The sequence below is a fragment of the Sebastes fasciatus genome, chromosome 2, assembly GCF_043250625.1.
Source record: "Sebastes fasciatus isolate fSebFas1 chromosome 2, fSebFas1.pri, whole genome shotgun sequence".
Lineage (NCBI taxonomy): Eukaryota > Metazoa > Chordata > Actinopteri > Perciformes > Sebastidae > Sebastes > Sebastes fasciatus.
Window position 1 is genome coordinate 12,397,016 of NC_133796.1, and position 17,645 is coordinate 12,414,660.

Below are 17,645 nucleotides of genomic sequence, written 5' to 3' on the forward strand. Positions count from 1 at the left end.
TCTATAGCTCGCTGAACCATCGCTGCTCTCTCTCTCTCTCTCTTCCTTGTTGAGCTGAGGAGGAGAGGCCAACTTTGAATGTCGTGTGTTTACAAATAGCAACCGACAACTATCACAAATTATACCTTTAATCACAAAAAAAAAAATTGAGAGAAATTGAGAAATGTATTTTACATACACAGTACTGAGACACTAGTGAGGATGGAAAGCCACCATGGAGAGTAGGTAACTTACAGTAGAAACTGATTATTTTTGTGTGATGCTATAATGCTCAATCTACATGCAATGTATTACTTTTACATTAACTTACTATTTCCCTTCAGCAAGAATGGTAACTAAGGGATACAATCAGCAGCACATAAAAGGAAAGACTCCTCCAATTAGAAATGAATGGGGGCATTCACTAACATTTCCCTTTTTTAAAGGTGCAGTGTGTGGGAACTGGCGGGATCTAATGTTGAGGTTGCAGATTGCAACCAACTAAAGCTTCTCCAGTGAGCCAAGGGTGTAGGAGAACAACGGTGGCCAACGAGAGAACGCAAATGGCCCCATCTAGAGCCAGTGTTTGGTTTGTACGTTCCGGGCTACTGGAGAAACATGGTGGCACATGAAAACACAACAATTCTTATTTTCAGGTGGTTATACACTTAAGAAAACATACTTATTAATATTATGTTTTATTTCTGCCAATAGATCCTCCTAAATGTTACACACTGTCCCTTTAAATATTAATTCAACACCAGCTAAACGTGTTGTAGAGCTGTACTCCAGGGTGTGTCAGTACATCGTGACATCACTTATGTGAGGTCAGAGGTGCCACAGACTTTTAAACATTCAACCTGAGATTTCAGCATTTTATTAAGTTAAATTTAAAAACATTCTAGACCTACACACACATCTAGCGACCTATATACTATGAGACAATACAAATAGCTGTTTTCACATACTAAGCCCGCTTTGGCCTTTAAATGCTTTTTAGTGAATTGGGAAATTTTTAACTTTATGTTAATGTACAGTTTTTGCCATGCTGTCATTACTGTAAATGCATTGTGTGGGCCTACAGTACAAACAGAGTTGTAGCTGCTTCACTGACAATGGTGGCTACTGAAAGACACTTGTTATTGAGCTATTTTTGCTCAAGTTGATATACAGAATGATTTTTTCTGGATTCTGTTATTGGTGCAGCTAAAACAGGGTGCTTTAAACTTACCTTTAAACTGTAAGAAGCAGCAATGCATACAGAAACAGTCTTTCTGTGATGTAAAATGTTCTGTATATTTCCATAAGTTTATGTTGGTAGCTTATGGTTGGTGGTTAGTTTAGCACAAACCTGTCAAGTATCATGTCTTACTGCGAGACTCGCATTTTAGTGTCTTTACTGGCCTTGAATTGAAAATCTCACACATTATTACACAATTAGGGAAAATAAAAACTGTGCTGTAATCTTAGTTTGGTGATAATATGACAACACTTAATGGAGTTATATGACTGGCCATGTAAGCGCTCTACTGGGAGCAGCATGAGGAAGCAGTGGCTGTATGTTTTCAATGAGATGTCCCCTTGATTGCTTATTATCATTATTATTCATTTTATTATTCATACGATTTATTATAATATTATTAATTCTTCCAGGGAGTTTCTGGAGGCTATAGCAGTAAATCCTTGTAAATCCTGGCTTTTTGGTGTATTTGTACGTGTAAGACGTGTGTGTTATCCACTCCAACAAAGATCCGATCCTTTGCTGATAGGATTAACATGATCAAGCCCAATTTAGGCTTCTGACACGGTGATCATCCACCGACTTGTAAACATACAACAACAATAAGATCACAGCTTGTCATGTTTGCGGGAAGATGAGAAAGATTACAATAAGTATAGTCTGTTTTGACCACTTGGTTGGCTTTAGTCTTCTATCTGGCCTATATGTTCAGATTAAGTCTACATTCAGTGACCCAATTCCCCAGACAATCTCTGACAAAACGATACCCCGAGATAAATCGGCATGTATTATACATGCATCTCCCCCACAGGAACCCTATTCCACACCTTACCTCGTTTATTTTTTAGTCAAACTTGAAACCAGCTTAGCAAGCTGACTTCAGAAGTGCCAGATAAGTATTTGTCAACAGAACAGCTGGCACACAATGCCCTCTTGTAGCTTTATGCCACAGCATATGCCAGCCGCTCGTAGCGTGTGGTAATTTAGCCGGGGCTGGTTCTACAGGAACAGATGGGCTCAAGTATTGTTATTCTCGCTCCAGCTCAGGGCCCCTGGGGGGAATCACTAAATAAAATCAAAGCAGATGGACCTCTCTGGGCTAGGCTGTGTTTATGATAAACAGCCAGCACAACCAGTGTCCATCTAACACCTTAACCCCACCCTCCCAACAAACTAGCAGGATTACAGTAGTTTAACCTCACCTGCACTGCGGGCTGCAGCTCTCCGTTCACCCAAACATTAGGCAAACCCAAACAAACAGAAGACAGAGTGTACATTAACCTATTCTGTGGAGAATTTCCAATAATTGCTATCCACCACAACAAGTCCTTTTTACCCCCTTGACCTTAAACTGGAAAATTCTCTCAAAACAGATATACTTCTCCGTCAGACTTCCCTGTTCTTTCCCACTAACAGAGGACTGTTTTGTTCTTTTATAACCTTGTCAAGATTTCATTGCTGTGGTTCTCACATCCATGACATGCACATAGGCCTTGGTGTTAGTATGGTCATAGTAAACACCGTCCCATAGGGTAATATGGTGTCCCCCCCTGTTGTGACACAGTACATGAGAATGCAGGACAGTTCTCACTTAGCACCGAACTCCAAATCGACTTTCATTCCCATGGGAAAAGACAGCAATAAACAAAGGAATCCTATCAGTGCAGGAGGAAGGTAAATGTCTAAGGCCATTAAGACAACAGGAAAGCAGTGATTTCCGGCACTAAAGATGAAAAAGAATGGAGGGTGAACGGTTTTAAACCAATCAGTCCTAACTCAATATACCACTTAGGTGTTGTTTTAACTCCATCATGATAACCAGTTTTATTTACTGTCTTCAAAGGTCAGTTTCTGATGAAGTCAAAGTAGTGTAATCAACCTAAATGTTTATAGCCATAAGTATTAACTCAGCAGTTACTCAGTCACTGAGCTATCTTAAAATCTTTGTTTTTAGTTTTTCTTCAGGCTTCACGAGACAGTTGTTTTTCATCATTACCCAGATCGGTTTTCTTTCCGTGGACACGTGGCCCTCCAAAATTACACTCAGCCAGACAATTAGCCGATCTATCTACTCAATTCATCAGTAGAGGGACACAAGTGCCTCTGGCTTGAATGTTGTCAGGACACAAAATCAGCATTTCTATCACTTGTCATTGTTGTCTCTTACTTTTCCAAATCAGTGAGTGCAGGCATCTAAAACAGCATTTAAAAATATACCATTGTGTTTTAAATAAATTCATATTTAATCAACTAATAATAATTTTCAATAGTACATAATATTCATATATTAGTTACAGTATGACGATTCCGTTCTTTCATATTATCCTGAAAATGTAGAGAAATTAATCTAAATTAGATTTTTTTTAAATAATAATAAATATAAAATAATATATAATAATATAAAGAAATAATAAAATTCCAAATTTGGATTCTTCCAGATGTCTCTGGCTGCTGTTAAATGAATAAAAAGTTGTTGACGTTTTAGTTTCACCGGTAGGTATCGATGCTACTAAACTGCATTGTAATCTTTACATTTGTACTCATCTAAGTAACACATCAGTCCTTCTCCCGCATTTTCAGAAAGGACCCTGGTCGCTTGGATGAAGAATTAATTGCCTCTAAAGCAACAGCTACCAGATGTTGTTGCTCCTAACAGCCAGGTGTGGATAAATTGCATATGCAGAATGTGTGTAAAATATTTAAAGTCGTATCTTTCACTTAAGGTGTGAAGTGTTTTTATTGCCCATCACTGCTTTGAGTATGGCGAGAGGAAAGGCCGGCGGCCCCCCTGGGCCTGCCGCGCTGGAGCTCAGCACCTGTGGTGTTAAGACTGCGGATGGAGAGGCTGACAGTGAGACTTGGCGTGGCAGTGTGTCGCTGTGGGGGTGGGGGGTCCATCCACCTGTTCGCCCTCTAATTCTCTCCTGGCTGCCACCTTTAACACTGCATTATTTACAGGTGCTCTCTGGATGGAGACACAAGCTGCTGTCTGCTTTAAATATGGATGGTTGTGTGTGTGTATGTGTGTGTGTGTGCAGGTTGTTCTCCCATCCACACTGAGACATTTTCCACCAACAAAAACTCTAAAGTGGATAAATTTCAAACTGCTGAGTTTGCGTGTTTGAGGGAGCTGCAGACCACCCCCCTCACTAAGATGGAAAAAGACACACACACACGTGAATTGACTGTGTTAAGTTCAAGAAAACGGACTAATACAGGAAGTTCAGGTTTATATATTGTGCTTTTATTTTGGGGAACTCCTCTAGGAACTCTCTCTTTGAGGCCTTCTTCCGGGGGAAGTGTTTTCAGGGAGCACACCTGAAACTTCAATCACAGGTCTCCAGCTGATTTCAATTAGCTTGTTAGGCTGAACCAAGTGCCAGGGAAGAGAGAGGGGAGTGGGGTAGAGGTGTTTGTTTGTTTGTTTGTTAAGTTGGCTTTTGTTTGATATTTCTTCCATTCATCATGCATATTATTTAATTTGTAATATGTAATATTCATTTGTACGTTTTATATGTAAATATTAAGGTTATATTGTATGCTAAGTTAAATTGATTGTAGGAGTGGGTATATGCCTTTCATTGTTGGTATGGACCACAGGTATATGTGTCAGGTTGGAGAAGCAGTGTGGTGTGTGTGAAAGAGGGAGAATCAGGTTGAGTGTCACCTTAATCCTGGAATCAGCTACATGTGTTTCCCAGTTTTGTTGTCCATCTGTCTGCTAACCACTGGTGAGAGTTTTGTGATTTTTTTGTAACTTGTCTGTAGTCACAAGTAAAAAAGTGAGCTCTGGAAAAATCCTGGCTGGTCTGTTGCTGCTCACTTTTCCACCACGCTCGCTGTACGCCTCAATCCTCCTGTTTTTTTTCGTCCTGGTTGTAAAGGTCCACCACCTCCAAACCTTACAGCGTGGTTGTGTCAACAGAACATTGAATTAAACATGGTTGATGTATTTCCAAGCAGCAGTTTCTAATGTATCTATGATCACTTGTTTTGTGATTCAGTATTGCCAATCACACAGAACAGGTGTGACGGACAGGGTCCACAAGTGCATAGCAACATATTTCATTACTGTATACGCTCTTCAGAACAATTTCATAAAATGTAGCTTTTGTAGTGGATGACATGGTAGCTTTTATAGGAGTTATCAATGTTTTTATAATAAAAATGTATCAAATAACAATGTGAAAGGTGTCGCTCCTAGTGATGAACCTACAGAGAATTATCACCTGAGTCTGCAGCTCTTCTCAGCTTTATGTAGCTTTGTCAGCTCCTAGATTTAGCAGTCCGACCCACAACTTTAGTGTTTTGGTTCATTCTCACCACTCATAGCATAATTTTCAGCCGCAGGAGGCAGCTTTTTTCAGCTAAAAACCTCTAAAAACCCACTGTTCACTACCTGCTCAGCACCAAACCGCAAACAGACACAGTTAAAGACTAGCTGGTGATACAGTTAGAGACTATAACTGGTGAACATAGTGGAGCAATTAGCAGCTAAAGAGACAGATATTTCCCTCAGCAGTTGGTAGAGAACCAAAAACGGAGGTAGAAGAGAGAGAATACTGGACTTGTATTTGTCAGGTGGACACAACTTGTTTCCGCTGCCCTCAATGCGCCAAAAGCATATTTAAATAAATTACACTTTAGTTCTATTGGCATGTCATTGCTGTCCAGTGAAATGAGTTATGGGTTGAATAAATTCTCAAACTTCTTCTTGAGCTATATAAACCCTTTAAAAGGCATTGGATGAAAAAAATGCATTATCACAAAGCTGAAAACAGACTAACTTAAAAGTTTTGGCGATCGATTGTTTTCACACTGACGATGTGTTTGTGTCTGCTGTGCTATCTGCAGGTTGTACACTGCACATGAGGAACAGCGGGAAGTGGATCTGTGACCATCTACCAGTGGGACCGTCAGCCACTCTGATGACCTCAGTGCTGTAAGACTCTTGAACCCTGAGTTAACTTCCAGTACTTACTGTACATACTGTAATTTCCACTATATTTAAAGTAAAATTATGCACAGAAATACCAGATATAATCATTACAGTATGTGCTATTATGAGGACAACACATATAGAGACTGGCCTTAGTGGAAATGATACTATCATCCACTGTAATGAGTACAAAATGACTGTGTATGGCTAAGTTAAGTATGTCCTGTTCAATGACCTTTTATAATCTCCTCACAATTTCCTCTCACAAACTAACCACAATGGTCAGATTAAAGACAGATATGTTCAAAGAGACTTGCAGTTATCTGAAGCACATAATCATGTGAGTAATTAAATGATTAGTCTGAGGGGAACTTATTATTCTGAATTTTGTTTTTAGTTTACTTTTTAAAACGGAATACATTCACTCTTTATAGATAGAAAAGCAGATGGAACATGAGTTTGCAAAAACTCACACATTAGGCTTTTAGTTTGTCAGCCTGGGAACATTATTTATTAAAGGTGCAGTGAGTAACATCTGGTGGCATCTAGCGGTGAGGTTGCAGATTGCAACCAGCTGAAACTTTTCCCATGTGCCAAAGCGTGTAGGAGAACTACTGTGGCCGACTCGTAAACGTGAAAACGCGAACGGCCCTATCTAGATCCAATGTTTGGTTTGTCTGTTTTGGGCTACTGTAGAAACATGGCAGCTTGCTCCGTGAAGAAAACCTGCACAGTATTTAAGTGATAATGCACAGCGAGCTGGTTTTGGATTGCTCTGAAGAGGTTAATTTCACAAAAATGACCCGCTAGCTGTACATTGTCTTGCTTATTACACAGATACTTGCATAAGAAATCAATAATTTGACACAAAAATGGTTCGCCAAAATCCGACATCAGAACTGCGCCCATAGCAACGGTCTGCTATAAAAAAATAACATACCGTAGAAAGCCGTGATTGACCAATCAGATTCGAGTATTCAACAAAGCCATGTAATAAGTAAATATAAACTGCTCATTCTAAGGAAACGAAAACACAACGATTCTTATTTTCAGGTGATTATACACTAATGAAAACATACTTATTAATATTATATTCAATTTCTGTCTATATATCCCCTTAAATCCTACACAATGTTCCTTTAACATTGTATTGTATTAATATCATAAACTTTAATGTATGTAATTTGTCATTAAATACAATGGTTAAACATTTTGAAACATATCTGGAAATTATTCAGGAAATTAGTTAATACAAACAAATGAAAGAAAACCTATTCCCATATGACCATGTCATTACATAACTGAATATATTTACCAGGAGTACCACTTGGTGCAGAATCTCTCTCTTCATAAATGACTCTCCGCTGCCTGCTGGATGGGCGAGGTGCACCCTGTACAGATAAATGCATAAACACTCCTTGTACCCAAACAAAGGCATCAAGCAGGCATTTCATTAGACCATTGTGTGATATGGCAGGCCGCTGCTGTGAATGTATTTATTAGTTTGCGATACATGCCTTTTCCTGTTGTTCCCGGGGCAGTGGATAATGCTGGTTTTGTTCACGGCCCAGTGTGAACGGCGCCTCGGTTGCCAGCTGTCAGGGCTGATACCGTCTCATTTGGATTCCCAGCCTGCTTGCTGAATGGCTAATTAGATTTGCCATTTTCAATCCACTGATTGCTATACATAGCAGGACAAAGGAGCTGACAGCATGTAGCATTCAAATCCGACTGTAACAATTAATAACTATGGTAATTAACATGTGTGTTGTGCACCATTGATTATGACATTACCTGCAGAATGGATGGCCTGGCTCCTGCCATTTCATTAAGGAGCACAGATATAGACTGTTATTAATAAACTGCTCTATGCAGCTGAGAGGGGGGTTATTAATTACACAAACTAGCGGGTGCATAGGGTAATCGAGTTAAAGCGGTTTCGTTCACAATAATTGATCTAATTTTTACTGACCATTTCTGTTGGATCGTGTCACACGGCCCCGTGTGAAGAGAAATCACCTCATTAACAAAAGTTTAATCCTAATCATAGTTCTTGGTGTGCCTGGCTTTAAGGTCATATCTGAATGTCAGAACCATTCGAAATTGATTGGTGGTAAATTGAATCAATGTCATGTTTAGAGAAAACAATAACAACTAATGGATGGGGCAAGCCAGCCCCAAAACAAATAGGTTTATTGGGAGGTGCGGGAAGGTGTGCATGTGAATGTGTGTGTTTACGTGTGTGTGCAGAGGGAGGTCGGGCTTAGTCTGACACTTTCATAATTCATTATGTCCATAGTAAGAGAAATGTCAGGATCTGGGCAATTAGCAGCAGCTGCAGGGACTTGTTGGATAGTGGTGGAGGAGGAGGAGGAGGGGGTTGCTTACTGGAGAATAGACAGAGACGGAGCAGAAACAACTACAGTGAGACTGACCGAACTCTGGCAATGAATGGTGAACTTACAGTTTTACTTTTTTTTTGTTTAACAACAGTGTTACTTCTATTTCAAAAATGGTGTAAACAATAGGATTACTGCGTGACACCCCAGTGGCATAGTGACAGTAGTGCACGAGACAGGTAATCTGAAAAAAAACATGTGCCTCGGTGTCCTCCGGTGCTCCTAATGGCATCTGCAAGATTTCACAAACCGGAGGAAAACAACCAATCAGAGCCGAGCTGGAGCCTTGCCGTCTCTGAGCAGCTGTCAATCACTCGTGATCTCCGATCAAACGGTCAACTAGGCAGCGCTGATCAAATATGAATCAATGTTCTTATACTGTAATGCCTATTTCTCACATAAAATGTTCAAAAAGTTAAATGAAAAAGTTTGTGACCCGGCAGCCATGTTGATATAAGTTGAGGAAATACCAAGCACCGCCCACCAGCCGGAGCACACTTTCTCATTTCACAGCTAAACAGTACACTACAAGATGTTTCTGAAAACATTTGAGGCGAGAAATAGGCATTACAACAACAGAATATTAATTCATATTTGATCAGCGCTGCCTGGTTTGATCGGAGTTCGTGATTGACAGCTGCCTCCGTTGAATGAACAGCCAACAGGAGGCCAAAGTCTCCCGTCACGGGCTAGATTTTTTAAAGCCTGAAAACAGAGCCATGAGGAGGTGCAGAAGTCCACTTATCTCTCAGAACACTTGAATTACAATATGCTGAAAGGTTATTTTTTGCCCAGTGATGCCAAAAACATTCTGCCTACTGATGCTTTAATACAGAGGATGATATGTTTCCATTGTATGTGTATCGTACAAGGCACGTATTCATAAAGAAGCCGAATGCAGATGTCAACAGAATGATGTACTTATTGCACAATGGTAGCTCCATAAGCCATCATACAGTAAATCTACAGAGCTCTGTGACAGGCAGAAACATTCACCAACAGTTTACAGCAAGTTTACAAAAAAAGCTAAGTTGCTGAAACACCTGTCAGAGCTATGCATGTGACATTTCTCTAATTGACTTTGACCCAACTCAAGTAGCAGATTTGACATTTGGCATCAGTTGTGGTCGACTAGGCCACAACACAACCCAGAAGTCCCTTTTCCTTTAGTTGGCTTTTCTCTTTCAGGTGACGGGCAAGCTGCCAGCAGAAACAAATCCTCTTGATCCGTACAAAGCTGCAAAACATGAAGGGAAATGGTCAGTCTCAGTTTTTTTTCTGATAGGCCCACAGTGTAGTTTATAATAAAACCTGCATCTCCCAAAACCCACAACACATCGCCTCTACCTTTTCGCATGTCACACATCCGATTTTTATTTCCCCTCCACCTGGCAAAACAGCAGCCATTTTCATCATCCGGAGCGTGTGAAATTTCACACTCATTTTTCACAACACATCTTTTGATATGCACTGCTTCTTTTTTTTTTTTTCTTCTTCCTCTCCCCTCCCACATATGAAATCCTTCCATTCTTGGCTGCCAAAAGATGCAGCCAATCATCTCCAAGCGATGGCAGTTACAATTTTCTGTGAACAATTTGGTCCCTTAAGAGGAAAATTGCTTTCAATATAAGCTCCCTTTGACAGACAACAACAATAAAAAGATACAACTGTAATGCCGTTGCCTCTGTCAGCACTTGGCTGGGACAGCTTCAGCAGGAACGTATGACTGGGGGATGAGGTGCTTACAAGTCAGCCTTGTAATATCAGCATCTGTGTGAGACAGTCCTGGCAAATGAATCCCACTTTGAACATAACAGCTTGGCATCACATGAAAATTACTGCCATGAGCAGTAGTTGTCAGATATGCTCTTGCCATTGTGATGGTGAATTGTCATTTATTATATGTTGTGCCTGCCTCTGTCAGCTCCTGTTGACTGCGTGTATTGATTTGCAAGAGCCGAGGGGTGCAGAGGTCACTTTGATCAACACTCTGCGACACGCGGGAATCACGCCAAGCTGACATTCCATTACCTGAGACAAAAAGGGCTCAAAACAAAGAATATGTTAAGGAACGCTGGACTTCAATATACAGCAATATGACTATAATTAACAGAGAAATGGATGGCGTATGTTGAAATGGCTAGAGGCTGTTTGCTCCCGGAAGGCTATTGTGCACTGGAGACAAGTGCGCTGTCTCCTTGATATTACATGCTTGACCTTTTGGGTCTACCACTCTCTTAGTGGCCTTGTTGTATTTCCTGAGCTTCTTCAAATCAAAATATGGTGCTTTAAAATCACACCGGCAGACAAAGCAAGGCAATGATTCGACCCGTATTGGTACAAACTAAAAACACTGTTTTCATTTAGGCTACTTGTAAATATTTCGACAGTCAGAAACTCTGGTTTGTGCTGTGGTTGTTGGCTTCCCAGTAGCACCTCAGTGTACGTGGTGAATGACAAATGGAGGGGAAAGTCCAAATAATAAAGAGTTACATAGTGAGTTATAGTATATGTATCATAGTCTAAAGCCGAGCAATATCTATTCATCAGTAAAAAAACAATTCAATTCTACACAGAAAGGTTTTTGGCTGACCTCTGATTGGGTGGTCCTGATACTATTGCAGTGTGATTGTTGCTGCAACACTGCAGATTTTCACTTTCCTTAGTTTGAATGTGTCCAAGATCAATTATATAGTACATTTAAGAACCTATGTTATTTCTCAAATGCACAGGGAAGACAAAACACGCATCATTTTTGTTACTCCTGAATAGTTTTCAATGCAATACAGACACAAAATAAAGAAAAATATCCCTAAAAGAAATAAGATAACTCCTTTACTGACATATTAGTCTAAAATTATGTATATGTTGTACAGATAATGTCCCATTTATTGTGCGAAACACTGGCATTTTTTAAGGACCCCCCCCCAAAAAATTATATAAACCCCCCCCAGAATGAACCATTGTTTTTACTTGAGCTATAGATTTTCAGGTTTCTGAACATTAAGAACAAAATTCATAACCCTTAAGTCCTCAATAAAGCCATTCAAACCCTATTATACTATCTAGAAATGCATGTGTGTTCATCTCAAATCCCCCCCAAAAGGCGTGTGCTACTGATCTGACAGCAGCAATATGCCTTTATTTATTAACAAGCTGTTGGCAATAATTAGGAGCATGACTGTGAGCGTAGGTGTTTACTTTGACTGCATTGTTGCAGATGAAACGCGTGTCTCAGTGCTGTGCTTTGAGCAAGAGCCTGGTTGACTGGCGTTATTGCGTGGGCCAGCCCTGCTGCTGTCTGTCGTCCCTGTCAAAGTCATGAGAGGATCACTTTATCATCGTTTGTCTGCCGTGTCTGACGCTATTGAGTAGGAGGGAGCCCTTAGGGAAATGGGGGCAGGCTGCTGTATTTGCTGTATGCTCCGTTTTTACTTAGTTGCTAGCTTGGCTTTATCAGGATTGTTGTTTCCAGCCTGTCAAATTGCTTGGTAAGGTTTCTCCGAAAAACCAGCAGCCTGGCCTCATGTGGTATTAGTCAGTATGATGGCTTGTCAAGGCTGCTCTGTAAGGCCTGGTTGCGTTTACACACAATCAGAAAACAGGATCATAGAGCACTTTGATTGGCCAACGATGCAGTGCAACTGTGTGCATGATTTCTATTGGTTTACACTACGGCTGTCAATTGATTAAAATATTTAATCACGATTGTCCATAGTTAATCATGTTAATCGCAAACTAACTTCGTAGCGTTATTTAGCCTCCTTCGCGGCTAGCTTTAAAACTGATCCCGCTACAACCTAAAAATTACAAGTTGCGTTAATACGTTAAAGAAATCAGTGGCGTTAAAACAAATTTACGTTAACACGTTACTATCACGTTAACTTTAACAGCCCAAATCTATATATACTGTATATTATTATATATTTTTTTTTTACAGAAAATAATATTATTACCATATTTTAATCTTTGCAGTCTCAACAGAATGACCCAAAATTGACTCAGATATTTCCTTGCTAAGCCAGCCATGATGAGAGAAGCTCAGTGCATACGGTACGAGCAGATGGACAAACACAACTTGAATCCATCTCAGTTTCTAAAGCTCTGTAACAAGGCCCATCACCAGCAGATGATATTAGCAGTGCCCACCATATGAAAACATGACACTACATTGGGAGCTCATTAGAGCAACATTATGATGCCGAGAAGCAAATTACATGGGCTATGAGCCTGAGCACAGGAAATCACAGTATTATTCCAACGCATTACACTCAAGTGAAACTGATGTAGCTTCCTGTGAAAGTGAATAGCCATGCTGTGGCCCAGTGGAGTGAGGTTAATGAGTTCTGACTGGTATTAACATTAACAGACCGTGTCGGCTGAAACAGACCAGTTTGCATGACTCAGATAAACTTCAGCTTGTTTATGAAAGATTATCATGAGTGGCTCAGTAGGTATTATGAACTAAATAGGCAGTGCCAGTCTCGGTTAGACGATATGGATGATTCAGTGTCCGTTAACACATGTGCCACTGCCAGTAAGCCAATATACCAGCTGGCTCTGCAGATTCGTTGCAATCATCCATCAGAAAGACCATATCTACAACTTTATTTCCTAGTATATTTCCAAAGCAAGCAAGACAAATAAGTTATCCTCTAGGATACCAGCATAATCGTTGGATATGGATGCATCTAGGTGGGATAAAGGGAATTAGCATGAAGGCAACAACTGCTTTGTCTGTAAATACAGATATAAAAAAGGCCCCAGGGCATGTGTGCACCTAATATGATAAAGCTTAGTGATACAGAGTCCTCAGCCTCTCCACAGTTATCATCAGTAAGTTTGAGCAGAGAGGCGTCTGCATACGTACATCCATCTCGGCAAAGACACCGCATGTATTACACACTGCTCCGGGGCAATCCACAATGCAAAATTGATTAATATTTGCTTTCAAAATGACACGGCTTGATGCATGGGGGCTCTCCACATGTAAATGAACACTTTAAAGGAGATGAATAGCCTCAAAGGAGGATTGTAAAGTTCAAGCAGCAGATTTGCATATTTATATTACGAGTTACTGATAATAAGCAGGGCGGGAAGAAGTAAATGCAATCCGTTTGTCAATGTACAATTCCTACATTACAAAACTAGGTCTTATTAGCTGCGGTGAACTGATATGTTCAATTACTTGCCGTGATAGCTGTGCTGAAGATGTATTGTACTGCGTTTTGACTTTATAATACAATTTAGATAAAGACAGAGACATGAGACAATTGATGATTCATTTAGCCATACCGAACATGGCGAAAAAAGAAAAAAAAATCTCAGCAACATTATGTTATTTCGCACTAAAGATGTCTATAAAAACACAAATTCACAATCTACCAATATTTAGAAAAATAATCATAGTGTTTTAACCTATTTCTTTGTTGTGTGCTGGTAGACAACTTGCGAAATCATTACAGCAGTTAGACCTGACCTGCTATGACAGTATTTATGTTAAAAGGGTTTTCTCTGCAGTCATCACTTTCTTTTGGAGAGCCACAGCATGCCTTCAGCATGGATTTCCTGTTCCTGAGGACAGATACAAAGACTGGACACCACCATAGAGACAAACTCCCATTATGTTTTGTGAGAGGAAAAAACAGGAAGCTTGTGGTGTCCAGTAGTGTTCAGGATGATGTCACTTTTCTCCCTCCAGCAACGCATTATGCCAGTGTTTCCAGTGCTCTGTTGTCTCTGCTGTTGCTTCATTGCGCTGTGACAGAGAGAGATGTGGGTTGCAGCCAAGAACGTCACTGGTTTTAAATGTCAGTTGGATTGGTTAAGATTCAGACAACTAATATTAATTAAAATGAATGGCTGTGAACTGTGGTATGTCTACTTTGTTTTACGACATATTATACTGTGACTTATTATGAAATACTATAAAGTGACTTTCTCAAGGATCATCTGATTTGTTTTTGGTGGTCAAAGGTCAAAGGTCAAGGTCACTGTGACATCACAAAACATGTTTTGGCCACAACTCAAGAATTCATGTGCTAATTATGACAACCACGACGTCGTAATTTTAGATAATGACTTTTTTCCACATACTATTACTTTTTGTTTTTATAACATTTTAATGACACTGTTACGGCTGTATGTGTTTTCTGTGCTGCTGTCCCTTTCACCCTCTCCAGTAGCTCTGCCCAGGTGTGCTGTATTTGCTCAGCGAGGTTGGGAAGAAAGTTCTTTAAAGCTCCCATGCCAGAAGCAGAAGGAAGAGGCTTCTGGTGTGAGGACTGCTGGTTTTGCTGCCTCTCAGCTTAGGACTTGATATTGTCTTTTTCATATTTCCTTGTTAATAAATCCTATGGATTTGAGAGTCTTAAAGGTGTCTTCTGTGTTTGGTTTGGGTCAGTGGTAGAGTGTTGATCGCCCCAATAGGGCTGCCCAAGAGAGGGGCGTAACACTATTTTACAACATTTTTATGACATACTGTACTATGACTTTTTACGATTTTTTTTTTAGATACAATGCTAAGACTTTTTAGACATACTACACTATGACTTTTATTTTTAGCTTTTTTCAACATAGGCTCACTATACTATGATGACTTAATTGTTTTACTTACTGTAGTATGACTTTTTTCTAAATACTATACTAATACCTGTTTTTTACTTCTTTTTTTTTAACTTTTTTGACATACTATACTATGAATTTTTAGACATATGACGTATTTTATGACTATTTAGGGACTACAGTACATCAAAAAAGTCATAGTAAAGTATGTCGAAAAAAGTAATAAAAAAGTCATAGTATAGTATGTCGAAAAAGTGATAGAAACGTAATAGTTAAAGTATGTCAAAAAAAGTGATAAAAGTCAGTATAGTGTATTGAAAAAAGTCATAGTATAGTATGTTGCAAAAAAGTCATAGTATAGTATGTCGAAAACAGTGAAAAAAAGTCATAGTATCATATGTCAAAAAAAGTGATTAAAAAGTCATAGCATAGTATGCTGAAAAAAGTCATAGTATAGTATGTCAAAAACAGTAAAAAAAGTGATAGTATAGTATTTCGAAAAAAGTCATAGTATAGTATGTTTCAAAAATTTGAAAAAAAGTCATAGTATATTATGTCGAAAAAAGTGATAAAAAGTAATAGTACAGTATGTCGAAAAAGTCATAGTATAGTATATTGAAAAAAACGATAAAAAATCAAAGTATTGTATGTCGAAAAAAGTGATATAAAAGTCATAGTACTGTATGTCATAAAACTTCATAGTATAGTATGTCAAAAAAGTAATAAAAAAGTAATAGTTAAAAAAAAAACATTGTGTAGTACGTCGAAAAAAGTCTAAGCGATACTAAGACTTTTTTTTACTTTTTTGGACACACTATACTATGACTTTTTTATCGCTTTTTTGACATACTCTACTATGACTTTCACTTTTTTTTTGACATACTACGACTTTTTTCAACATACTATACTATGACTTTTTTGTCAACAAACAATCTTATCACTTTTTTCTCAACATACTATAGAATTACTTTTTATCACTTTTATCGACCTACTATACTATAACTTTTTTATCACTTTTTTTGACATACTATACTATAACTTTTTATCACTTTTTTCGACATACTATGACCTTTTTGTCACTTTTTTTCACATTCTAGACAAATACTTTTTTTTAACCATACTATAGTATGACTTTTTTTATCACTTTTATCGACATACTATACTATGAATTTATTTCACTTTTTTCGACATACTATCGTATGACTTTTTTCGACATAATATACTATGACTTTTTTATCACTTTTTTTGATATACTATACTTTCGATATGCTATACTATGACTTTTTATCACTTTTTTCAACATGCTATACTATGACTTTTTTATAACTTTTTTTCGACATACCATACTTTGACTTTTTTTTCAACAGACTATACTATGACTTTTTTTAAAAAAAAATTTCGACATAATATACTATGACTTTTTTATCACTTTTTTGACATACTATACTATGACTTTTTTCGACATGCTATACTATGACTTTTTATAACTTTTTTTCGACATACCATACTATAACTTTTTCAACAGACTATACTATTACTTTAAAAAAAAAAAATTTGACATACTAAACTATGACTTTTTTTATCACTTTTTACAACGTATAAAAAAGTCATAGTATGTCAAAAATGTGATAAAAAAGGGACACTTTAGTATGTCAAAAAAAGTGATTAAAAAGTCATAGTATTGTATGTCAAAAAAAGTAATAAAAAGGTCATCCTATAGTATGTCAAAAAAAGTGATTAAAAAGTCATAGTATAGTATGTTGATAAAAGTGATAAAAAATCATAGTATATTAGGTCCAAAAAAGTGATAGTATAGAATGTCGAAAAAAGTGAAAAAAGTCATAGTATTGTATGTCGAAAAAAGTGATAAAAAGTCATAGTATAGTATTTTGAAAAAAAATATTAAAAAGTCTTACTATAGCATGTCGAAAAAGGTCATAGTATGTCAAAAATGTGATAAAAAGTCATAGTATAGTATGTCGAAAAAACTCATTGTATGCATGTACAGTAGATGTGTTGGCAGCTAATCCCCATGTTCATAACAAGTTCACAATCAACTTTTAATAGAAATACAAAACACCTGTTACTCAGAGCTTAGTGGTCCTTTATGCAGATATTAAGTACTATAGTAGCTGGTATCAGATACCAGATAGACTTCAATAGCTGGTGTGTTATGAGGAATAGAAGAGAACATATGTTGCATGAAGCCATTGGATGAGAAAGATGATACCTGCCACAACAAAACACAATATATGAGTAATCTAATATGTGCCATATGTTGACCATACATATAGGACCTCCTCTCTTTGCTGAAGTGAAAAATGAAATCAAATATCACAAACGAGGAGAGGCCATTAAATTAAGATGATAGAGACTAACCGTAGTGTAATACACACCATCCTTTGAATGGGACATTTTTGTGTTTGGCTGACACTCAATATCTCAAGTTGTTTCCCCTCCCCTCTCTTTTTCATCAGGTGAATTGCCTCTATTGAGCTCTTTAACAAGTCATTATAGTGTGGTG

The 17,645-nt window shown here is 38.2% G+C and overlaps 2 long non-coding RNA genes across 3 annotated transcripts in view; one reads left to right on the top strand and one right to left on the bottom strand.

Moving 5' to 3' along the window:
• The first annotated feature begins 1,218 nt into the window (after nucleotides 1–1,218).
• Nucleotides 1,219–14,998, top strand: LOC141752306 (uncharacterized). The gene is made up of 3 exons (XR_012590205.1): nucleotides 1,219–4,950; nucleotides 6,074–6,161; nucleotides 14,740–14,998. It is a non-coding gene; the product is annotated as an uncharacterized LOC141752306 (long non-coding RNA).
• LOC141752297 (uncharacterized) overlaps nucleotides 7,108–17,645 on the bottom strand; it is a 70,032-nt gene continuing 59,494 nt past the window's right edge. The window contains exon 4 of one of the 2 annotated variants that reach the window (XR_012590204.1): nucleotides 7,108–9,794. This is a non-coding gene — a long non-coding RNA (uncharacterized LOC141752297). The remainder of the gene's footprint in view (nucleotides 9,795–17,645) is intronic. The other variant, XR_012590202.1, reaches the window with a different exon arrangement.